Consider the following 27,627-nt stretch of genomic DNA (forward strand, 5'->3'; position numbering starts at 1 on the left):
CAAATGCATTACGTATCAGGTTGGGAATCTGTAACCTCCAATGACCATTTGCAATTTTGGGAGGCACACTAAACACAACGAAGAGAGTACAGGAAATCGAGTAGTGAACATCTTCGTATTCCACATTTTCCAGATAATTATCCTGGTGGGCAAGGGAAGTATGTCATGGAATAAAGTATCAGGAAAGAACAAAATGGACCATCTTGATAAGATAAATTTTCAATTGAATTATGAAAATTAATAAGATGAAAAAATCAATTTCAAGTAATGAAGGTTACTGTTTTTGGAAGAATAGTAGCGGGGAATATGTGGCATCTTGAAAAACACATTTTCTGTTCAATGAAATTCGTGATTTTTATGGTTTTTAAAATACAATAATAAATCTTTCTATTAGAAAAAATAAGATTTTTTTTAAAGATGAGTAAAACGTTCTCTAATCTTATTGCTAAAATTAAAAAGAAAAGGTGATTTATACCTGTAAAAGGTCGAATCAATACCTTTTTCTAGCAGAAATTAAATACATATTGAATCTACCTTCTTCTATGAGCGTTAAATACCTTTTTCTAGCATAACTTTTATATTGGCTAGATCTTTTTAACGGCATAAATTAACCTTATAAAAATAATTTCTTAATAACTCGAATTCCAGCTGTACTTTAACTTCTACGTTGCGTAGATTATTTTATTCCCTTCAGAATTAATATACTGTCGACAATTCCTTTTTGAAACTGTATGAGCTCAAAATACTTGTTCACTTCACTTTCTCTAATTTCTGCTTTCCTGATCAATATACTATCTTTTGTCTGTACATCTTTACTTTGAAAAATAATCTTGACAATAGACAAAAAATGAACTGTTTCTTTAAAATTATGAAGAATAAAAATTATTAAAGAACGGATATTAAAGAGTAAATATATATATATATATATATATATATATATATATATAATATTTGAGGTGAATGATCATAAATAAAATTATTTTATTGGCAGATAATTCAGTTTCCAAATAAATATAATAAGGTTCTTATGAAATTTTACGTTAATATATTTCTGTTATTCACAATTCTTTTATGTATAGCAAGAAAATAAAAATAATTATCTGAAAATGCAGTTTCAAAATATGTATTAACCATTTCAAAGGAGCGAGATCTTTAACATATCTGAATTTCTTTATTTTGCAAATTCTCTTTGAAATCGCATTCCATATTCAAAACCCCGTCACAAAAACACCTCGACTTCCTGTCTTGAAAAATCTCCAACCAGTTCTGTACGATTCCGTACGATAATCAAACACGGGATTAAAATCGCAACCGGACAATAATAACCGGGGGAAGACACTTCTATAGAAAATTCATCCCCCCACCCTCTCGTTCGAAGTGGGAACAGGGGAGGGAAGTCGGAGAAGGAGGAAAGGGCGGCGACTAACAATGAGCCAGGGCTGCAGACACAACCCAAATAGGAGCCTTATTTTAGAGAGCTTGGGGCTACAGCGTCTAGACTAGGAGGAAGATCGATTAGTCTCATATGGTAAAATGCAACGTGCCCGTCTAGAAACACAGCTCTTGTCTCGAAACAACAATAAAATGCATTTGATAGGTGTTTGCGCGCGGTATTAAAACCCTTCCTAGACCCCTTTTTTTGCTTTGTTTTTCACCGCTCTCCTTGTGCGAAGAGTTTTGGGAATTGGAGAGCCAGAGCTCCCACGACGGCTAGAGTAGCGGGGTGTTTTTCTTGGGGGTTGTCTGTATCTCTGTCTGTGCAGGTGGGCTTCGTTTTATTGTTCTGCTGGCAATGGTATGCAAATGAGAAAGGCGATCATAATCAGCAATGTCGTCTTAAACAGAGTCAATGGCTTCGGTGTGTTTCGAAATCACTTTGCATGTTTGATGAGGGAGGTCAGGTTAGAGAATAGAGCTACGCGGGGTGTTTTACGACTTGGGATAAGAATGAATCGGTAAGCACACATTTTTTGAAACAAAAGCGTTTGCGGAAATATAGATGTGTACGCGACCCTGTTTGACGTTCACTTATGACTAATACAGTCACGATACTCTACTGACATGCAAATTATTTTACGTTCGCGTGTATCTACCACAGTTGCTGTGTCAGTATAACTTTGTAGAACACCGCACTCTTACGGATGCTGTACCAGTAGAATTTATACATTTGTTTGGGATTAATATAAATCCTGTACTTGTTGAATTTATAATTTTGCGTGCGGCTCATATAATACCATACTAGTAGAATTTATACCTTTATGTATAACTAAAATACATGCTGTACTAGTAGAATTAATATCTTTTACGTATGATTAATATCAATGCTATAGCAGTTGAATTTATATCTTTGCGTGTGACTAACATACATTCTCTACTAGTAGAATTTATAACTTTGCGTATGTCTAATATCGAGGCTAGCGATTAATATCAATGAAATTATAATAATATTTTCATGGTTGCAGACGGATGATGCAAATGCTTTACCAGTAAATAATAAGAATTTTAGTATCTTAGAAGCCAGTATCTTAAAGATTCCGGAAATAAAGATATCCGGACAAGAATCGTGTGTTGAAAACGCAATTCGATTTTAATCTATCCACTATATATTTGGGAATGGTGTATATATAATTTATTTTACTAGTAAAATTAAAGAGTAATGTACGGGTTTCGTCTTATTTATTTGATAATTAATTTCATCTATAACTGTCTTAATTATCACTTCAGAATGGGACGGAAACAAGACTAAGCGTTTTCAATTCAAAGTATTCTTTTCTCCATAATTCGTTGTTTTCACAGTTTCTGGTTTTTTTTTTATAAAAACAGTTAATGAAGTTATTTTCGAAGCTGAAGTTAATTAAAACATTTTCAAACATATGTATTTGAATCGATTTTATTAATTTGCATTTTTAGTTTAAATCAATTTTGAATTTGCATTTATAGTTTCTCAACAATCGATTATTGATATAAAATCACAGAACATTCAGAAGACAATAATGTTTAAAAAGTGATAATAACCAATAAACTGCGCAGCAAATGAAACAAAATAATTAAAACATTACTTTTCTAGAAAGGAAATAAATGTGTTTTTTAAAGTACTAAAGCCAGTAAAAGAAAAAAGAAAGAAAAAAAAAAGATTTCGAAATCATGAAGTATCTAAAAGAGAATAATAGTTATGATTTTTTTCTTTGGTCTAGTTATCAAAAGTTTTTAATTTAAAGGTATCTTAAAGGTATCAAAGGTAATTTAAAGGTAAAGGTAATAAAAAACTTTTTTCAGCAACTCATCAACCCTTGTGATATTAACATAGATTAATGTCGTTTAAAGAACAACCGTCTTTCTTCAAAAAAATTGTTTAGAATTCAATGAATTTAAACTTTTTTCCCATGACAGGCATTATTTAATTAGATAAAATAAAAGAAAACATGAAAAAATAACAAATTATCTGAGCAAGATTTTTTATCTTTTATTGAATTAACTGAATAGAAACAGAAGCAATTTTGAAAATTTAATTTTATTATTACTTTTATGTTATGAATAAGAACTACAGTTAAAAATAAGTTCATAATTATGAATATCTACAGTGATTTAAAAGTTGTTTGCGATACATTCAGTTACTGTCGCGAAATAGAATTTCGAAGTATTTTGCTAAGCAATGACAATATCTCGTTTAGAAAAGTTCACTTGAATTGAACCATTTATGATTTTATTCAAATCAACCGATTACTTTATTATTACTGAAACGATAAATTATAATATTTTATTTATCTTTGATCAGCTGATGCTTCTTTAAGTTTAAAGGCCAATTTGTTATTATTAAAATTGATATATTAACCAAATAGAGCTTCTAAAGTTTTTACTATTCACTTCGATTCTAGTAAAAGAATGGTTAGGTTCTCTCTGGATAAGTGGTGCTCCTATATAATTCAATGTTAAATAAAAATTATTTCAATTTAAATAATTAATTTGTCGAATCAGCACGTACAATTTTCTTCTTTCTTTATGAATTAAAGTGAACTACAGAGCAGTTCGAAACTTGGAATACTTAAAGCTCTTTAAAATTCTTTGACGTACATCATATTCAAAACAGAAAAAATAAAAAACAACATTGAAATGTGGACCATAGGTCAATTAAATGCGACCATTTAATGAACTTATATGAAATTGTTTATATATGTGATTAGTAAGCATCATTTTCGAATAATATTTTACTTTTTATAAGTTATTAACAGAATTTATTAAAACGACCAAGTGGATTAAGTACATGTATTCAAATGATTTTCCGTAAATTATTCTTCTATTCTTTCTGAGAAACATTTTTACTATTCGTTAAAATGATTATTTAACCGGAATGTCTGAAAGCAATGTTATTAATTCATGGATAAAACGTAAATAATTGCGAATAAAAATCGGATGAACCAGAATAAGTTGTAATGGATAAACTGTGAATGAATAGTAAATTTTATACCTTTCAAAAATTTATTTTTTCTACTTCTGATCATTAATACCCCCTGTACAAGTTGCAATAACGACATGATTTAGAATTTGAATTATTACCTGATTTGAGGCACCTAATAATATCTTTCTATTTCAAATTAGAGGCATATATTGATATTTCTTTCCAAAAAAACACTTAAAATACTTAACCATGTTTAAAATGTTTTTGTTCTTTTAAATCAATGGCTATTTTATCGCAGTTTCAGAATAAAAGATCAAAAACACCTATAATTCGATGCATGAATTAAGAATATTCTTTAGTATGAAGGGGCCACCGCCCCATTTTGAAACTGTTCGAGAGTTATTTTGAGATGGCGGTCGGATGAGATAGATAATATCTGGGCTAACACCCCTTCTCCAGTCCTAGCCGGAGGGCGGATATCAGGTTGTGCACCAAACCCTTGCACATAGAATTCGAGATCACTACACATTATTCTAACAAATTCAAGTATTGTAGTAGATAGGTATCAAAAATCTATATATATAAAGCGCTAACATACGTGGCATAGAAATCGCTCTCATTTCTTACTATCGAATGACACTACTGAAATGAAAACAAGCCATAATACGAATTGTTGTTGTTTATAATGGCACTCGCCATGGACAAGCCATAAGACAAGGGAGAGTCTCTTGTTTTAGTAACGCCAACTAGGACCAAGAGTATGTCATAGCCACTCACGCATCACATTCGCTTGCAACACCCCTTTTTACAAGGGGGCACATTTACTACAATACTTGAATCTCACAGGTAGAACAGATGAACAACCATGCTCGAGCCGGGACTCGAGCCCAGGACCCACAGATCACGGGGAAGGCGCACTACCCCTATGTCAGGACACCGGCGTAATATGAATTTCATTACTTCATTGAATGTTTTTACAGATGCAATGGAGTTGAACTCTTCGATTGCTTAATTAATAGAGATATAATATATTATTAGAAATTTTTTTATAAAAGGTTTCACCTTGTTACCAAAAGCTACATTCATTTAGAGAAAAAAATAAGAAAGAAATTAAGAAATAGGCTTCCATTAGAAAGTTTAATCGAACGCAAAAATAGACTTAAATGTCGGTAGATAGATTCTCTTATGGAAATGGATGTTCCTTTCCTCCAGAACAATTATATCACAAAAATTAGTCTTTATGTTATCTTAAAACACAAATAGTTACTTTTTTAATGATATCAATTTCATTTTTGTAAAATTGTTTCCTTAATTTTAATTCAATTTGATACACTTATCTGTGATTATATTTTCAAATGATGCGATGGAATTCAAACTCATTGAAACTCCAAAAACAGCTCTCAAAACGCATGTTTTTGTCAGTCCTTAACTCCGTAATAAAAGTTTCACTTCCGATTTTATTTAATAATATATATGCTTTTTAGTCTGCCTTAAATGGATTCGATTGAATTCATGTCTTTCAGTCACATCAAATATAAATATGAAATACGGTTTTTTAAAAGAAATACTTTTTATATTAATAATTTAACTGTCTAAAAGTCAATAATCTGTCTAAAGAAACTGGTCGTTATAACGGTTAGTAATTTAGAATTTAATTATCAAAATGAAGTTTCAATTAAAAAAAATAATAAAAATCCATTATACTTTTAAAATCTCAAAAGAATTTACAAACGCCATCGTGCGCTGGAACTTGACGTAGACCAGACATCTACATCATCAAGTCATTAGAAATGGATGTAAATGACCGAAGTTTTGGTAGTTAAGAAAAAAAAAATCAAGTTTGAATCCAGTGGATTTAACGAGCACCAGATTCTTGCATACTGCGGATGTAAAGTAGATTTGAGTCTCGAAACTTTAGACCTAAAATCGTGACCACGAGTCAGAAGTAGGAGAATGAAATCTAGATGTTGTAAGAGTAGTTTAAATTACAAAAATATAAGACATAGTCATTTCAAGCAGAAAACCTTTACAGATTCACTACGCGCTGCAGTTATGAAGTGATATTGCCTCGACGTAATTCATTGATGCTGTATCAGTTAAAGAAGGGATGAAGCATATAATTTTAGTTAGTTTGGGGGGGGGAGGAAATAAAGTCAATGGACAAGATATGCTCAGCATTCAACTTCCAAACATGACTGGGATAGTATTCTCTTGATTATAAAAAGCATTCATTGTTAAAAAGATGAGGTATTTAAAATGTGTTAGTTAAAATTATTAAGTGGTTCATGAGAGTCCTATTATGTAGCGACATTGCTTTGGCGTAATTTATCAACGCCTCGCCAGTTAATAAAAGAAAATTTTAGGTTGCGAGTCCCGGCGAAAAAATGTTTTAAATCGATGGTCGACGGGTCTCCGACTTCAACATTCGAAGGTGACTGGAATAACATTCGTGACAGCACCAGAAATGGAGGGAGGAGGGAAAAAACCAGAAATCAAAAAAGAAAAGAGAAAGAAAAAAAAAGGAAGAAAGAGAAGAAAGCGAGAGAAAGAAAAGAAAAAGGAAGAAACATCTGTTTTGAGAGTGAGACAACTGTTAAGGTTATTCCTCACTCACTTACTCCAAGGGGAGGACAAAAAGAGGGATATGCAAATGATTCCAAATCCACTCTTACACCCTTTCACCCATTCAAAAATATATTCCTGACGCTTTCTACCCGCACTCGATAAATCGTCCTCTTTGCCAACAATCAAAAGATATTCAGCAGGGGATATATCTTTACCATTCCCTTCTCTTTTTTTTCTCACTGTGTGCGCAAGGAGTGGGAAGGGCGTGTATTATATTGCTGGAGGTTTTAAAGCCAGACTGTGCTTTTTTTTATTCAGTATTTGCACGATGTTTGCATATTTGTTTGCAGGTTATTTGTTTGGGTAGCTGGATTCAAAGGGAGAAATGTTTCGACAGATCCAAATGTTTGCTTTTTCTTGTAGCGTAGTTGTCATCGGGATGTTTAGGATTACTTTCAGATTCGGTTTCTTCAAGATGTATGATTGGTAGTTTGCCGGATGTATTAGTTTGCATCGAAGAGATGGGAGAAGATTCTTCCATTGACATGATATTAAATCTTTTCCCAAAATGTGCCGACGATTTTGTCAATTTATGTATTATTTTTTTTTTACTGAAACATTATTTTTTTATTATTTGACATGAATTAATGCAAATAATTTTCTTTCTATTTAGTTTTCACTCACTCACTCACTCACTCACTCACTCACTCACTCACTCACTCACACACACACACACACACACACACACACACACACACACACACACACACACACACACACACACACACACACACACACACACACACACACACAAACAAACACATATTTTTTGATATTGCGTGTTCTTCATTTTTTTAGAATGGTTGTAGCTAATGCGATTCTAAATATAACCCATAAGAATTTCTTACAAGTATATGACAATCATTAAATACAACAACTAATAAAACTAAATAAATCATTAAAGCCTCACATCATTTTTTAATATTATTCAAAAAAAATTTCATCATTATGCTTACAGATTAAATAAAAATGAGCTTCAGATGCTTTGCATATTTTTAAAAGTCTAAAAGTATGCAAAGGATAAAACGCAAAACGCTCCCAGAATTTAAAATCTCAAGAATTAAAGTTTGCATTTCGCTTTTCTTTAAGTCTGTTAAAGAAAAGTGAAATGCAACAAAAATTACATAAATCTAAAAAAAAAGCCTAAATCGAACTAAAATTAAATTTAATTTAAAAACAATTGTTAAAAAATAAAAATAACCTGAAAAATCATGAAATTTCGCTTATGAAATTACGATATTCATGTGAAAATAATTGATACTGTAATAATAATTTTTATTTAATTTCAACGTTTTGCAATAAGAATTTGCTTAAGTTTTTGTATAAGATATGCGATAATAATATGTCCTAATATGTTCTTTATTTAGAACTGAAATCGTTTCTTAAATAACATTTGTGATTCATCCTTTCTAATAAATGGTTCTTGCTGCTTACACTGAAGTGAATAGAAATATTGTATTGCTACCATTTTATTTTTTGTATTTGATTAAATAACTTTGATTTATTCCCATACAGCATTAAATAATATCATTTTAAATATAGAATACTAATTTAAAAAAACGGCAATTAACGTTTAGTGCTAAAACTTTAATGACGATTACCCATGAAAAAAGAATGGGACTGGATATTCTATATTATTTATTGAGAAAATTTTGAGAACTGATTGAGTTTGCGATATCAGAAAGAAAGGAATTATCTTTGTTACAACTTATTTAAAGAATACGTTATGTTCATGCTGATGGAAAGGATTATAACATCGAATTCTTATGATTTCGGAAATTAAAACATCCCTATTACATTGCCTCCAAAATTTACAAGATCTAATCTGTCATAATGAAAATTAACATCTTTTTTTGCTATCAAATAAGTATGAGATTTAGGAATTTTACATTACCCGTGTTTTCTCATTTATAAAATGTAAAATTAGATTGGACAATATCAAATAAAATTATTTTATGTTGATTTTAATAAATTATAACCAAGAAGGTGGCCAGTGAATCGGCAAATTTTTAAACATTATGACAATTAACTTGCTAAAAGCAGAACAATGCTGTTGTTGTTTATCCCCTTTGGATTGAACATCAACTCAAACCACGTCTAATAAATAGGGAAGAGAGGGGTGTAGTAGCTTCTGAGGGTAAAGACCCCTCAGTGCCCGAAGGCTTAAGTCTGACTACCTCATATGAAGATGACATTCACACATTCTCTTACACAACCCCTCAATCAGACAAATCAAAGAACTATTTTTTTCTTCAACAGGAAAATTTATTTAATGATTAAGAATACTCATTCAAATGGACAGTACGATTTCATACAAATATTATAAAAAAATTTAATATTTTTACACTTTTTAAAATATTTTTTCAGTTATTTCATGTTTCCATAGGTTTTTAAAAAATAATTATCCAAATGATTATTTTCTGTTAAAAATATCTAGCTCATACCACCCATTTAATCATCTTTAAATGCTGATAAAAACAACATTCAAATGAACATCCCTTAACGGTCTGTCTGAAAATAAACCTTTAAATTCTTTACCTCAGAATACAGGGACTAAATTAATCACTGGTCACTTTAGCTTCCGATCAATATAACTCTGCATTAAAGCAGATTTGCGTTTTTTCATCAAGACAACCGAATGAAAAAAGAATGATGAAATTAATTCAGTCGTCACCAAGTCGCATTAATTAACGAGTTCTTTCTTCTTAAAATTATTTTTCACCGACCTTTTTTTTTATAACGCAGCTTAGAAATAATGCGTTTTTTACTGCTTCCATGGTCTTTTTCTGCATTCATTTTCTTCTTTTTAGAAGAGATGACGATTATTTTTTTCGCATGGCCCTCTTCATTCCCATTATCTTGTACGCTTATGTGTGAGATTAAATGGTTTAACATTTTTCGCTCGTTTTAGATTTATCTGTAAATATAATTCGAGCTGTGATTGAATGTCTAATCCTAACATGTGTTTTTTGGGAATAATTTTTTAATGTTATTCGGATTTTTGTACTCATTTTTTTCCTTTTTAAAACTATTGTTTTAAAGTTCTAGGAACGGGCTTGTTTCTTTTTAATTTTTTGTATGAGTATTTCTCAAAAACTATTTAAAACCAATGAGTTGTTCAAGGAAATTTAAATAACTGCAAGCGTTTAAATTTTAATACTTAACAGCTTAGATGAGATATATTAGAAAAGATGGAGTAATCCCCCTCCCCCCCAAAAAAAGAAACTTTCTGACAAATTATATTCGGTATGTACTTTAATCGAATTTGTAAACTTTGTTTTACGAATTTTAAATGCTTAAAATTTGTTTTACGATTAAACTTTGTTTAATCGAATTTGTAAACTTTGTTTAAATCATATAAGCATAACTTTTAATGTGATAAGCATAACTGTAACCGAACCAATACAATCACAAATATTTGTAAAGTAATCAAAATTATTAAAATCCTTAAATTATTTCCTATGGATATAGTTCTGAAGTCACTTTGGATTAAAGAAGTATCATGCATGAAGGGGGGATCATTAATCCAATGAACAAGGTTGATTGTAGCTGAATAGCATTATTCAAGAAAAATTATATTGATGTGCACATTAGTAAAGGTATTGACTACTAATGGACAAATGAAAATTTTACTGTTAGGGAAATTCAAATGTGCAATAGTTTCATAGTAAACTCTGTGGAAAGGCAATCTATTCCCAGATAATGGAGCGAAATCACAGGTTTACCTCAGGTAATCTATAGTCAAAGTCTCCAAGGATATAGTCCAACAAGAGAATAAAATGTTAACATTTGAAGTGTGATATTGGGTCTTCTATTCGGCGAACTATATATGATGGAAAATATAGACAAAATTCTATTACAGCATACAATTTTGAATTTAATGAAAATAGGTGTATAAGGGAACAATTGATATTAAATAAAATTAAAAAAAGTTTTTTTTTTTTTTTTTTTTTTTTTTTTTTTTTTTTTTAAAGCTATACGTCTTCAGATAATTTAGTTTAGTTCTCAAGTATCGCTAGCCCAAGAAAAAAATGATTCACAAAAACGTATTCGACCAACATTTTTCACGGAAGTCATTTAATTTAAATTTCTTGATGTCATGCTTTAAAATAACCATTGATCTATATTTTGCATTCCTCTCAGAACTAAAATTAGAGATTCATGGGCAAATTTGTATGGAGGGGCATAATTTTTTTAGTATGAAAAATAAAAGTATCAAATAATGATTTTTTTAAAGTTAATGCTTTGTGAAAAACATCGATTTATTAAAAAATGGAAGAAATTATCTGGCATCAATCGTTATATTTGTCGTATACCCTATACATCTAACTCCTTATTTTTTCGTACCCGCCTCTTACTACCCTTTATAAAGTACCCAAGATTGAAGCTAAGCATCCACTATTAAATGCACACCTCCCCCCTTTTTTTTACTCTATCTACATTTATTTAGCCATTGATCAGGTCTTTGCCTACTGGACTTTGCGGTAGGAAAAAAACCCCTACAAAAAAAGGGGGGGGGACGCTCGCAAACAAACCGAAAAAGAAACTGTTCAGTAGAATATAGAAAAGAACTGAGAAGAGAAAGGGAGGAGAGAGGCACCCTTCTGTGTGCTGGAGGGAGATCAAATGTAGATTACTGGGGCTGTAAGTGAGGTCCACGTCGGGTGTAAGAGTTGCCCTCTTTCACAGAGCTGGGGCGCACCTGGTGAGAAGTCAATCAAATGTCGCTGTCCCCTTCCCTTACTTCCCACAAACGAACCTGCCTACTTTGAAAATCGATTTTCGTTTTGCTGTTTCTGAAATAAAAAAGTGTTGCTCCCCTTCTATTTGATTCTGTGGAGTAACAAGAGGGAAGTAACCCACGCACACACACATATCAAACCGTAAATAGACGTTGTTCTTTGCTGCCCCTTTTTCTATCCCCTGTTGTTTTCGGTTTTATGGTTGAAGGGAAAGAAAGAAAGCATAAAAAATATGATATTCATACATGGGCCTAATGTATAATGCGTAAAAGACTGGATTGTGATGTGTTGTTCACGTCGTTGTAAATATTCCGTAATAAAGTAAGATTAGAATAACTTAATCTTTTTTGAGATTTGAATCGAATCATATGACGCTTTTTCTCAAAACAATTGTTTTACAATCGGTGTTAAGGGAGGGTGAAAGATTTATCGATCAAAATTAGGCTTAAATAATATAGATTACTGATATTTATTAGCTGAATAGTCCATTAAAAGGAATTTGAGTATTAAACATGCCTAATATTTCGAAGTTTTAACAAAGAATCAAACAATTAAATTTAAATATCCTTTTACCGTACAACTGCACATTTACACACACACACACACACACACACACACACACACACACACACACACACACACACACACACACACACACACACACACACAATATACACACAGGGTATTGCCGAATTCGACCAATAAATTCAGAGGAGTGACTATAGACATCAATTGGATAAAAAAAAATCACCATACAGCATAGGGTCCCAAAATATGTTTAGTAGGTGGAACTCACAAAAATATAGCTTTTACGAGAATTGTGAAACGAAACTACTTTTTCGCTTTCAATAATTTACGACCCCCGGATCCTCAAATCGGCGTGTTACCTTCATGAAAATAAACTTTTAAGAATGTGCTCTAATTAAAAAAAAATTGTAGTTGAAAGATTATTTGTTATTTTTTCATTAATTTTTTACAGTTTCCAACAATTCTCGGACACCCTATATTTTTGCGATTTTTACCTACTAAGCGCAAGTACTTACAAAATTAATAATTTTTAGCAATAATTTTTATTGACTGTTGATTTGTAAAAAGGCGGGACTTTGTAATTCGGAGTACTTCTTGGAAATAAGACTGTAACGTGTTTTAGTGTAAATATAGTTAGTCATTAGTACAAGGTATTCTATTTCTCTAAAAAAATGAATTTACTAGCTTGTAATGAAAATTTAAGACTATTTTTTAAAACATTTTGAAGTAATATCACTTTTTAGATATTTTTGTTTGACTTTCAGAACTTTTTGAGATGATATGAGCATATTAATGTTCGAAGGAATGCTTATAATTCTAATATAGATATTTTTAAAGATTATGGAATTATCTGTATTGTTACTAAGATAAAATAACACTATCATGAGCATTCATTATAATACAATAATATAATGCTTGTGCAGTATTATCCTAAGTGTACACCTATCAAATAGAATCTATATTTATGGGAAACAAGAAATTCCTAATTTTCCTCACATTTAGATAGCACTTTAATGTTCTGACTCTATTAGAGCATATTTCTAACAGTTTAATTTTTTATTACATATTTAGGAATTCAATATAGCACAAAGTATTCTAAAACATTTTAAACTCATCAATATTTCATTTCAAATAAAGAAAATGAAATAAAATGAATGAACCCATTACTTGCGAATTACTATATTATGTCAATGTCTGCTTATATGAATTCGAAAGATATTTTTGCTTTACTTTAAAATTACTTTTAATGCATTTTAGATGAATCATTTTGAAGTTAACAATAAAATAGATACAAAAACTGAAAAAAGCATATTATGCTTTCAGCAACTTATTTATAATTTATTATTGATACAGAAGATTTCAAAGGTATGAATGTAAAGTAAAGATCGCATAAAATGAGTTAAAAACAGAAATAATTGACATTAAAATAATTACATGAGGTAGGCACTTTAAAGTTTTCTTTAATGAGCTCTATATCCAATATCACGAAAATCAATAGCAAATCTCGAAAGCAAACACTTCTTATTATTTACAAGCAGCAAGAAACACTCCATTGCGTAATTCGAAAAGTTCCCTGAAGAGCTAAACCACCTCTACCTCTTTTTCATTTTCAAGTAAAGCATTCTACATTCCATTTTTTAGGACATTCCACCCCATCCTAAAGTATTCCATACCAGCGTTGTAATAATGACGGGAAAAAAAAATCTATATCTTTTCCAACCTTCTCTGCTGGAGGCACAGGTAATGACCCTGCCTAGTCCTGGCGATTCGGGGGAAAGCGCACACCCCTATGAAGGAACGTTTAAATGACGTCATTAGGTGGAACCGTCAGTCGTACAAATGGCTCTAATTGGGCCTCACGCCAGATGATAGAGTTATCTTCTAGACCGGTGATTAACGTGTTTTGACAGACGTTAGGACACCGCCTCTTGTGATGGAATGGGGAGTGGGGGTGTATGTGAAATTATGGAAAGGCTCCGCTGCCTAAAATGAGCAAAAAGCGAAATCTCTTTTGACCGTAATAGTGAATAGTGTCTATAACTAACATGGATTAAATTTGCTGAATATGACAATCGCATTTTAAAGCATATATGCCTTTAAAGGATTGTCTAAAATGTATGTTATACTCTGTAATTATTCGTTCATTCGTAATTATTGAGGTGTATTCTATCATTAATTTATTGGTCAAATGATGAAAGTCATTAAAAATTTACTAACATAACAGAAAAGGAAATATGTTATTCGGAATGAAATATTTTCATGTTCATATACGAACAATAATAGCATTTACATTCTTGGGAGAAAACTTTTGACCTAGAAAAATATCTTCTTTTTTAATATTTTCTTTTTTAACTCTTCTTATATTTTCAATATTATAGAACATTTTTTCTGACTTAGGGGAAAATATCTGAAAATTATTTTTATTAGAATCGCATTCTTAAGATCTCTTATTAGTTTGCATGTTGTCCAAAAATATTACTCAGCTCTTTTAACTCCAATATAATTTCTAACATGATTTTCCTCTATTTTCTTGTGGGGAGAGAAATTATAAAGGAAGAAGCATGGCAAAAGGTACCATACATGAATTTAACAAATGCGGAATGAGGAGGGAATGAATTAATTTAAACAAAATAAGTGCTTAGAAGACATTTCCAGATCAATCCATTTTTTATGAAATAGAAAACGAACTATAATTTATCTAGAATATCTGAAATGACTTTCGATACCGATGATAATTTAATGGTAATAAAACATGAAATGTTAACCAAAATTTAAAAAAAATTGTAATTAACCTCTTTTTGGAAAATGGTACGATAAACAGTACTTCAAATGCCTATGGAAAATGAATTATAGACTTCAATTATAAATTCTGCATTTAATTCTTTAACAAACCAGATTTGCAAGCAACAACCAAAACGAAAAAATTTGTTTAGAAATTAAATAAAGAATTTTATTTGAAGAAAATGGGACATTTTTTTTTCTCACTAGTTTCGCTTCTTATATTTTTCATAATCGTTGTATGAAAATACGTTACTCAAAACCTATGGCATACATATTGTATTCTGAATGAGTAATATATATATGATTACTTTTAGCAATCTTTTGCATAAAAATTGTTTTTTTTTAATTATATAATTTGATAATGTTATAGATAAATAAGAATTCTATAACAAATCATATTGTTTGGCTTTTAATATTTCAAATAAAAATACAATTTTGCTTTTAATTATACACATCAGATATTTCATTTCGGAACAATCTTGTTAAGTTAGCATTCTCGCAATATCAATTTAATTACTGATGAAATAGTTTTACAGGGTTGAGTGAGGACATTGACACTTTACCACTACAGTTGCGCCCGAAACTGATTTAAAGAAGAAATTAAATCAGTAGCGGGGACAGAAATAAATAAATAAAATCTGTAATTAGAATAAAATTCGAAAAAAAAATAATTTAAACAATGTTTATAACATATCGCATAGGTATGGAACAATTTAAAAAAATAGATGTAAACAGAAAAGAGAGAGAAAAAAAACTTACCTCACAAGTAATCAGATATTAACAGATTTTTCAAATAAATTTATCAAAGTAATTAATGTTAGGTCCTTTGTTTTAAATTTACATTATTAGTGGAATTTTAAATACCGTTTGGCTTCTATCTATACTTATAGATTTAACAAAAAATATTTATTTATTTAAAAAATGATTCCTAATTATAAAGAGACACTGAAGGATTTTCGAAATCTAATTATTTTCACCATATAAGTAGTAAATACTCTGAAAAAGTTTTTAAATTCATAAATTCCTATCTTTTAATAGTTTGCACTATGATAAAACATTTTAAAAAGTAAAACTGAAAACAAAACAACTTAATAATTATCCCACTCGGATATCTCGACATTATGGAGATTTTACGGCAAATGTTAATTGAAATAAAAATTCGAAGGCTAAATTTTAAAACAATGCTAGGACTTAAAATTAAAACCTTGCATTGGCACGAATGCTAATTTTAAAAGACGGCATTTTTAAAAAGATATGATGGGATTTCATCCTTCCAGAAGCTGAAACGCTTATTACATTATATATTTGTCTGCATTATTTTCTAAACACTTAAAAGGGAGAAAGCATCTTTTTATTTAGTTCCTACAGTTCTTGTTCTAAAGAAATATTTTGAAATTTCATTTTCCCGTACTCAGTGAGTGATATTGAGGCTGGATTCTATGACACATGGACCAGCTTTGACCATGTGGTGTCAATCTTATGGTTTTCATTTTCCTGCAAACTGAGACGATGAGTATTAAATTACAAAATATTTGCAACATTTTTCATTTGAAACGAGAAAACTCTTTTTTTTTAAATACCACTTATTTTATTAGTGGGCACATATTTATCTAGTAAAAAGTTTTGACGTTTTCTCATATTGCACAAGTGCGCATATATACATAAGTTTTAGAAGCTGAAAAATTCCACTATTCTGCCTGAAAATTCTGTTGAATTAAAAATATATGCTTTCTAAAAATATCTGAACTATTTGTTTACTCAAATATTTGATTTAAAACTAACATAATTATTGTTGCAAATAACTTGCAGCAACAATTGTGAGAAAAAAATGAGATGAGTTAATAAAGTACGTTTTCATTTTATAAAATTAAAAGTAAAAATTAATTAAATGAAATTTTGATAACTACATTTCTTGTATGTTATTGTATTAGGTAAAAAAATCACAGTTTACGTATTGAAAAATAAATATGTGTGATTTCATATATTTAAAAAAAGAAATGGATTAATGAGCTAATATAATACTAATATTTGCAAGTCAATAAATAAAATTGTTGTAACTGCAAATTTGGTTAACTGCCGAAAGCACATTATGAAAGTTATTATTATATTTTCAAAAAAATTAATTCCCTAGTCAGAAAATTAATTTATTTTGGAAGTTCAATGAAAATAATGTTAAATATAGAAGTAAGTTTTTCTTTTATTTTTAATGATTTTCTCACCAACTTAGATTGTTTTATAGGACACCCACTGGGAAGAAACTTAATACAAAAGAGCCGAAGGTTTGCCAGTTTTCAAAATCGTTTAATTTACAAATGCATTTTTAATTATTAATATTGAATTTATTTCTGAAAATAATGGATAGATGAACTGTGTAAATTAATTTTCATGAAATGATTTATAATTTATCTATAAATGTATGTTGTTTGATATCAAATTAAATCAATTAAAGACCATAATGATATAATTATTCAAAATAAATTTTATCAAAATGCGAACAAAATACATTTCATAAATATTCAATTATTCAGAAGGTATTCAATTCTGTGTTGGTTTCAACGAATAATTATTTCAATAAACAGTAAATTACTTTATGGGCTTGCTTATAAAAAAGTTTCGAAACAAAATTATTTTAATATTTTTTCATCATAAAAAATTCGGTTCATTTTCAACAATATTCATAACTGAAATTCTAAAAAACACATTTTACGACCCCATCTCATTCTTTTGTTGGGTAAACCGCCTTGCCTCTTAAAAAAAATTCTTCCCTCAGCCACTCGTTACCGGTACTTAAATCTTCGATTCCACCCCACACGATCCCAACACTTCCACGAACACACCTTTTGTAGTCTGGGCGCATGCAAAAATCTTCATTGCATGGCCAGAGCGAGCACCCACCATTCCTCTCACGTCTCACGTCGAAGTGCCGCCCTGAATGCAAAACGGGAGCAAGCAGCCCAGACACCCCTGACGTGCGATATTTCAAGATCGCGACACACACTAGAGCCAAAGCGACGCACAAAATTGGAAAACGGCAAAATGAAGTGCTCCAGCAAAAGCAACAATAATAAAAAGAGACGCGTGTGTGTGTGCGCGTAGAGAAGGTGTGTGCCTTATTTGGGTAGCGGGGATTTAATTTTTTCCTCTTTTCTGGAAGTAAGTATCGTTTGGAGCTCGGTGCGCTTGTAAAGTGTCAAACCTGCACCGCAATAAGTGAGTGGTGTAAATCTTTGACGTCAGCCCTTCTGTGTCGTTGCAAAGAAGTCGACGGGGACATGGAAAATTACTTCTCTCGCGTCCGGCGAGATTTGACGAGAGAGAGAGAGAGAGAGGTTAACAGTCCATGGAATAGACAAGCTCTTGATCCTTTTCCGATGCGGTTGTCGAGGAAATAGGTGGAAAATTTCGTGTAGTTTGCCGCTACAAGGCGACCGTGTTTCCTGAAAACTTGAGATTTTCGGGTAACTACAGGCTTGTTGTTTTGAAGACACGGTTCAGCTGGATGCCGAGGGTGATTTTAGAGCTGAGTCGTTAATTACGAAGGATATTTTTGCAGTTTGTGGACGCTGCAGGGTTTTCTGAGGAAAAGTTTCCTCGAAATTGTAAATAACTATGCATGGGTAGAAATGAGAAAGATCTTAATATTTTATTTGAATAGAAAGCTTGAGAATATGATTTTATAAAATAATACTTTTTAGTAGTTGCTTTCTAAACACTTTATGTTGGAAGAATCATTGAAAATATTTTCGAAATAGTTAAATACAGTTTTTAAGAAGAGAAATTCTTTTAAATAATGTTTTGGCATTTATTAATGCAAAAAGGTGCATATATAATTTAAATTTTTCGTGCGAGAGAAATGTTTTTTTTTCGTAAGGAATTTATTGCAGGAAATAAATTTTCATCATTTTTATTCAAAGAACTTTATTGCTGAAACAGTTTGATTTTTTATTGAAAATTTCTGTCCAAAAATTCAGTTTTTGAGTTCATTCAACCAAGTGAGTTAAAGAACAGACATTGCTCATGTTATGTAAATCAATTTAACATATTAGACGCATAAATGTCAAAGAAATCACTTATTTAAATTTGAATTGATCCATCTTAAATTTTTGACGCTTTGATATGAGTACCGGTGACGTTGGCTTATGTCACAAAACATATGTATCGATAAACAGTTAACAGTGGTTTAATTTATTTAGTTGCCACATTTTATAAGAATAGTGTCGAATTTCAATGAAGAGTTGGTTTTTAATTCTGATATTACCAGCATCCGATAAAGAATCAAAACAACATCTGTCTCTCATAGATCCTTTGCAAGAAGAGGTAAATGTAACAAATAAGCCCTGCATTGAACAACGTTCACAATTTATATATATTTTTAACCTATTTTTTCATAATTATAAAGATGAAATTTTATATTCGAATATTTATTTCTTGCTATCTTAGATTTTTAAAGTTTGTTATTAATGATACGCACTTTTTCATTAATTTTTAGTTAATCTATTCATTTAATTCCTTTTGTTTTCATATTAGAGGGCTAACTAATGAATTAAAGAAAACAGTAGTTTCAGGAGTTAGTAATATTTATAATAAGGATTTATATATGGAAAAATAAAACGTAGATAATATTTCAAGAAAAAAAATGTATCTTTTTTAGAACATTAGAAATAGTATACCTTTTTATTTCTCTACACTCTAGTACCATTGGGGTATACAAGAGCCATATCTAGAGAAGTATTTTACGATGATTCATTTATGGTAAGCTAATCATTGTTACAATTAAGTTCCCAGGATTTGTCTTTTTAAAGTTAATCATATTTTCTTTTTTTATTATTTAAGATCTTCTTTTAACTTATTACAGATTTATAATTTATTTATTGAGAGATAACCAGTGAGCGAATTATATAAACATTAAAGAATCTTCGAATTGATAGCTTAGATTTTTCATGGTGAGATTAAGCAAATCCCCCAGTTTCCCGCAAATTCATTTTCTGATAAAATAATCGAAAATATTTTCTTTAATTTTTCCCCCTTATTTACTCAACATGGTGCTTTTTTTATGCAACCTGATCTTAAAATTAAAGGAATCAGTTTTTATTTAAAGCCTTCTTTTCTTTGATCTTTTGGGTCCAAAATTTGAAGCAGATCTTCTATTTTATTATGTACTAAATCTCATATAATTTCCTTACTGTTACTGAGAGTTATCGAGTTCAGTTAAAACTGAATAAACAGAATAATAATTAACCAATTGAAGGATGTTTTCCTCAAATTTTGATACAGATATGCAAGTATAGTAAGAATCCATAACCATAACTGTAATCATAACCGATCTGATAGAAGATTACACGGAAAAATCTCCATAGCCGGACAGCACTGGCGAGAACTAAGTTTGAATCTTAAGAGCCCTCACCGGCTATTGTATAATCCTTCCAGTAGTAGGCATGTTCTGTCATTAGTAGGGGTTAGGTGACCCCACACGGTTTCTCTAACCACCAGGACGGCAAGAACCAACTACCATTCTGGAATTTTCTCATCCCTTGTCTGAAAAGCCCCCTGGGGAGATGTACGAATCCATAAAGTTAATTTCATCCTTTTACACCATTGTCTATTTCTGTCATCGTATTCACATCCACTAAAGCGAAAGTACCGTTCAGAATCTGATAGACAGCTACCATTTTTGTATTAAAAATTTTGTCCATCTTGCTTACTGCATTACTGAATTATCAGAGAAACATAATTATATAATTTTTTCGCCCTCAGTGATGTCTAAAACGCGGCGATTCATCAAGAACTTTTGTGTAATGTGATGATTTCAAACAATTTTTTTGTACATTTCATACAAAAGAAATTAAAAAAAAAAATTAGCTTCAAATGCTTGAGCAATTTAGTGGTATCTTTTAAAAAAAGTAGCCTTTCCTAATTTCTTAAACTCTTAACACCATGGAAGTAAAAACTCATTTCGTCCATTTCACATGAGGGCTTCAGGTTTTCTATTGATTTATCACTTCCTGGCCTTTTGGCGGCCTTCAGAAATTTCGGAGTCGTGCGGTTCTCACGTTAACACCTCCTGGAGGACGGGGCAGGGCAAAGACAAATGACTTGTCGCGGAATGAGAGGGAGCAGAACGCCATTTCTCCATTAAACGCGCTGCCCCGATCAAAACGGGTCCGAATGATGACAGCCACGCAATCCCATTCCGAGCAGGAAACTCAATTGGTTAATGCTGTGGGGGTCCGATCAAACTTTCATAAAGAGTTTGAGGAATTTAACAATTTATTTTTCTTTTTTTATTGATTATGATACTTCAGTTTTTTAAAAAAAATTGTTAATAAATTTCATTGGAAATTGCTTGTTTGAAAATATTACTTTTGTTTCGTTTAACACTCAGAAATCAGTAATATTAAATGATTTTCATTAAAACTTATTTCCCAATTAGTCTGCATCAAGTAAAATCTTATTTAACATACATTTCTTTTCTGAAAATTATCCAGTAAGGAAACTAATCCAGTAAGGAACTAATCTTTTACTTTGGACCAGCTAAAAGTACGACGATATCGTGAAAAATGGTTGAAACTTCTTAATGTGAATTCAAAATCGTAACGCAAATATAATTTAAAAATTTTGAAAGACTCCATAATTCAAAATTCGAGAAACTTTTTACAATTTTCTAGCTTTTCTAGCATTTAACCAAGTAAGATTTTGAAATAAATGACTATTTAAAATATAAACTACTCACTTAATCAGCAATATCTTCTTGAAAAAAAAAAAGAAGAAGTCAGAAGAAATAAATATTGTAAATAAAAACTTATAGTGGAAGCAGTTTATGGAAAGTAAAAAATCTTCCTATGATGCTTCACACTATTATTCTATTCTAAGGTCTCTTAAAATCAGTAGAGATATGATCAATGAAAGTAAATTACAGGAATTTAAACGATATGATTATCTAATTGAATTTTTAAATTCTCTTTTCTTTTAGAATATTAATTATGAATGCGATAAAGTCATTTTAAATGAAGCATGTATATCCGTGTTTATTTGATAGGCATTTTGATGAGCCACTAGCGTGGAAATGAACTGTACAGTTCTTTAAATTTTATCGATTTCACCGACTTTTCTTCCAACGAGTTGATATTGCTTTGCTTAATTTATTATGTATATTGACTAAGAAGAGTGATTAAATTTTGAATCTGTTTTATAAGTCGGGTCTTTTATGAGTCAATGTCACAGTTAAAAATATGGATTGCATGTAACAACTGAAAAAAAATTAGTAGCGTTAGTTGATTTATTTGCATAAAAATATTATTCAAAAAGTGCTATCATAAAGATTTGAATCATTTTAAATCAGAATTTTTTTCTATACAATATGAAAGTTCCTCTTAAAATGAAATAATGAAGTAAATATTTAATGTAGGAGGTAAAATATGATTCCAAAATTTCACCAAGATGAAGAAATGTAGCAAATTTATTATATGATATCAAAAATTGTCATTCCAAATTATGATCAAAACTCCATGATGGGCTGAAAAAAAAAGATTCATCTTTATAAACTTCTACCAAAATCAATTTTTACATCTAATAGTCTACTGATGCGCTATGTTGGACATGTAATGTTCGATCATTTGCAAATGGGAGTATCCAAAAGCGGAGCACTTTCAGTTACGGTCTTAGATAATTTAGAGTATGAGAACACAAAAATTTAATGACGAAAAACCCTTGTTCCCATTCCTTTTTTTCACGCACACATTTATGCTGTGCAAAAATCTGCGGCAGAAGCGAGCGATCATTTCGTGCGGAGCAATCATCACGTTGAGCCTCATTATTTAGAGTGACCGTTCACTGCAACCGCAGGTACTAATCATCGAGAAGGGGACAATAAGTAGGAATCGATCACTCCACTCCACCAATCAGAGGACGGTGTTGCCTCAAATTTACACGATTCCTTATTTTTTATTTTTTATATTTTTTTTCCCCAGCAGTTCATTGATTTTTATGCCCTGAAAGTGTTCACACGATCGAAATAACTAGTTTTTTTTAATACTGAGTCGAATTTTACGTTGTGAGGCTTATGATAACCTAGTGTGTCGCAGATAGAAGTACTGCAAGGCCTTTGTTTTAATTTGAGATATTTTTATCAGTTTTGAATAAATCCTGTAGTTAAATAGTTAAAGTTTCTTTTATTTGCTATTGAGAATTTAAATTAGATTTCATTTTGTAGAAATTCTAATAATAAACCAGTGGTCACTAATAAAGGTGAATTTGTATTTTAGATACATTTTTCCTTAAGCAATTGAAACCAAAGTTTGATACAGACTTTCAATTGATGTCACAAAATTATATACCAAATTTGATATATTTTAATCAATGTGGTTTTGAATTTATATGCTTCTGAAAGACAGACAGACTGATGTTCAACTCCTTATTGGATTCGACGCAAAATGTGATAACAGTCCACAATATAGATTTTTTTAATTCTGTGTACTGAATTTTAGTAATCTAGTTCATTTTGTTTTACCCTTTTAGTATTAACTTATATTCCAACAACAGATCTTCTCAGAATAGATTTTGCTCAAATTTAATAGAAATATGCAAATTTGATGGAAATACCATATCCCAAATTTCATTCGTCCAACTCAAAGTATTTTTGAATTATATTTGTTACAGATAAACAGAAAGTCGAACAGTACGGATAAGAAAAATGTCTTTGAACAAAATGTTCAAAATGTTCAAAAATGTTTTTGAACTCAAGGAGGTTTAAAACGTGGAAATACATCAAAATCTACAGTTCAAATTTTTTTGTCGATTACAGTATTTTCTCCATACTTCGCACACGGGAAAGTACAAGTGAAATATAGGAATCTTGGGAGCATATAAAAGACAGAGACAATTAAAAAAAATCTTCAAATGAATTTTAAATTTTTTTATAAAACAATTAGTGGAAAGAGACAAAGACAAATGAGCAACTTGCATTTTATCTGAATTTAAAATGAAATCTTTATCAAATTTGACTTAATATTTTTTTTAACTTCCATATCTGAAATAAAAAAAAAAGTAACTTGGAAGAAAATCGCTCCATAAAAGTATGAAATTTGCATTTTCTAGAAAATTATATTTATAAAAAATGAAATGAAAAATTTTCATTATTAAATTCTAATTAAATTTGTATTTATAATAGATTTATCTCAAAAATGAGTTTCAAGAAAATTTTGTTTGAAAATTTTATCGGAATGTTTAAAAGAGAGGAATTTATTCTCTCATAGAGTTCTTTCAAGTAACGAAAATTGAATTCAAATATTTTAATAATGAATTATTTTACAGTCTTTTGCACTTATTGTTATAGTGCTTATGTTTATGCTCTTTCTATGTGGATAGTTAAATTATGTACATGCTTAGAGTCGCTTAGTTTGAAAGAAAAAAATATTTCAGCATTTTTATCAAGGGGTCCGAGGCCAGAAAAATCTTGAGGAAATGAGGAAGATGACTCTATAGCTTTCTGCTTTATCATAATTTCTTTTGATGTAATAAATGAAACTAGAAATTTTTTTTAAAAAAATCAAACATATTGTAAAATTAGTAACAGAAAAGAGTGATAGGTAATTAATATAAACTTTATATTAAAAGTTTCTTTTTTTATTTTATTCAATTACTTAATCAATAAATTGCATAAAATTTTGCAATTCAAAAATTGTGTTGCAAGATATTTGGGTTTAAAATCGTAAAAGAAGAAGAAATTTTATAACAACTTCGAAAATCGCCAGACAGTTTTATGTATGCTGCTGCATTGAACATTAGTCATCATTCTGTAATCCAGAAATGGAACTTTTCAAACATTTTCTTTTTATTTTGAAAAATAATCTTTCTTTCCTACTGATATTTGATAGCAGACGTATGACGAATATATTAAAACCTTTTATAAGAAATGATTTTTTTTATCCCCTAACAACAAGTAAAATTTTTTTTTGTGGATTGGTATTGCAAACAATTTTTTTAGACCATTAATTGATTTGAAACTCAACCATCTAGGATATTATTACACTTTTTTTTCTCTCAAGACTTGAAAATCCAATCATCATCTAAAGGTTATTTGAGCAGTTAGCAGAAGTTTTCTTTAGATTGCTTTGATTAGAATTGGGCGGGGGTGAGAAGAGGACAGGGATGGAGGCAGGAGGGTTAAATGATATCTAAGCACAAGAGTGGAAATTGGAAAGGAGGGGGGGGGGGGGGTTGTGAAGAAACCTTTCCAACTATTAAGAAGATAAAAATCTTCTGAAAGTTTCAAACTTCAAGAAATAGACGAAATACTTATTCCTCCAGTTTCACGGTAATAAAATAATTTTCAAAACCTGAAATCTAATTCTTATTCATTCATTTTCTTTGCTTTATAAAATTCATTAACGTTTTTGTTTCATAGTATTGGATACTTTGTTTCGTCGAAAAATTGCAAATATCATTTAATCAATTAAAAATATTGTTCTTAAACTTACAATTAACTTGTAAACGTAATCGTTATTTTAGAAGTGCAGGAATCATAAAAATGGTTTAAAAAAACTCAAAATATTGTATAATAATATATTTTAAATTTTTATATTTGTTATTATTTTATGAAAAGGATTAATTTTAGATCATTAACTAAGGAATGCATTTTTTTATTGTCCGAATTATTGGTTTAAAGAAATCAGTACGTATTTTTATTCATCTGATAATGTTTTGATGATCGATTCTCTAAAGAATTAGAACTCTTTTGTAAAACTGATAAATGAGATTTCATGCATCCATTGGATGAAATGGAGGGACTAATTCTTATACAGTACACTCCCGATTATCCACGGAATTGGGTGGTGCGGCCGCCGCGGATAACAAAAATCGCGGATAATCCGAAAAAAGCTAAAAACGGGTATAGCAAAAAAGAAAACAGTCATTCCAACTTTGAAAAATCGTTTTATGTACAATAAAACGTAAAATAAACAGCTGGAAATGTTTAACTAACGCTTACTATTTTAGTATATCACTCAAAACTAACCTAAAATGCATTTTGTTAATGAAAACAGAAAAGTGCTTTGTACTTACGAGAGACGTCAAGGATACACAGAAAAATGAATACATATGTACTGTTTTAATACTGTAATGTATTATGTAATTACAAAAGCATAACTGTAAAACTACACCTTTTTGAAGAAATCAGTCATTTGTGTTTGCTTCTTGCTTTGGAAGCATTTTCCCTTTGCTTGGAAGTAAAAAAAAAAACTTTGTGCGTCAGGCGCGGATAATCCGCTCCGCGGATAACCCGCCCACGGATAATCGGGAGTCTACTGTATATATCAGATGGGGTGTTTTATATTTTTGCCAAATATTTATGTCTCTATAAATATTTTTCATCCCTTTTTGTAAACTAGAATGAAACAAAAAGCATTGCATATATCATTATGGTTTCATAAAATAGATCTAAGATAGAATTAAAATAAAAAATAATTTTGCTTGTTTAAAATCTTCAGAAATTTTCTTCGACCCTTTAATAATTCTGAATACTTCTCCAATACTGGCAAATGAAGCTTCATATACTCAAGTAGATACAACTATGCCGAGATGTTCACATTCTTATGGGTTATATGATTAATACTGTGATAGGTGTATCTTGGGACGTGAATTGTTTTTTTTATCTACTTTCATGAAATTGAATATATTCAAAATACAGCATATGATCCATAGATTATTATTGTGGATTCCAGAAAGAATGTAATCAGTACATTAGATACATGTTATGAAACATTAATTCAAAATATGGCTTAGACTGACGGGTATAAATTTTTATTTTTAAAATGATGCATATTTTAAAATATATGTCAGTATGAAACAGATATTCAGGTATCTGTATCAATTACTCTGTATAAAACACGATATAGAAATAAAATATTAAAGTTTCTGAATGAAAATCTTTCTTCTAATTATTTGTCATTTTCTTTTATAAAAATAACTTATTCTTTTCATAATGGAGTTTAAATATAAAATATATTTTGGGATCATTGCTTAGCCTTGCACTTCTAAGCCTGTTTTAAATTTGATAAAAAATAATTGTTGCATAAATTTTTTCGCGAGTATTTCATTTAAATAAAGGCTTATATTTTAAATAAAGGCTCATATTTTCTTTTTTTTACATTTAGTAATGAATCCAAATACATAATTTATAGATTAAAAGTTAAATGTTAATGTGAATTTATCCTTTCTATTCTCTTTCGTATAAAAGAAGTCTATGGTTTTTTTAACTCCTGGAAATTCATAGTGATTCGCTGAAGAGAGATAATTTAATTCAAGGAAATGCAGACACTAATTTTTTTAACATAAAGACAAAAGTTATTTTATAAAGTTTGTTAAATAGATGGATAAAAAAAATTACAAATTAATTTAAGGTTGCATATAGTTTTGCTTTTAATACAATTGGAAGTCATTTTTTTCCAAAGCAGATTCTAAAGTTGAGTTTGCATTCTATTTCTTATAATTCACTGGAGTCATTTTAATCCTATAAAGCGTATAAAATTTCTGTTAATGCATCAGAAGTTTTAGAAATAA

At 30.1% G+C, this 27,627-nt stretch overlaps 1 protein-coding gene and 1 long non-coding RNA gene across 6 annotated transcripts in view; one reads left to right on the forward strand and one right to left on the reverse strand.

Moving 5' to 3' along the window:
- Positions 1–27,627, reverse strand: part of LOC129981916 (myelin transcription factor 1-like) — a 295,518-nt gene that overhangs the window by 202,629 nt on the left and 65,262 nt on the right. The gene's annotated exons all lie outside the window — the stretch shown is intronic.
- The window catches only part of LOC129981917 (uncharacterized), a 142,816-nt gene that overhangs the window by 79,861 nt on the left and 35,328 nt on the right, over positions 1–27,627 (forward strand). The window lies entirely within an intron of this gene.

This window comes from Argiope bruennichi, chromosome 8, assembly GCF_947563725.1.
Source record: "Argiope bruennichi chromosome 8, qqArgBrue1.1, whole genome shotgun sequence".
NCBI lineage: Eukaryota > Metazoa > Arthropoda > Arachnida > Araneae > Araneidae > Argiope > Argiope bruennichi.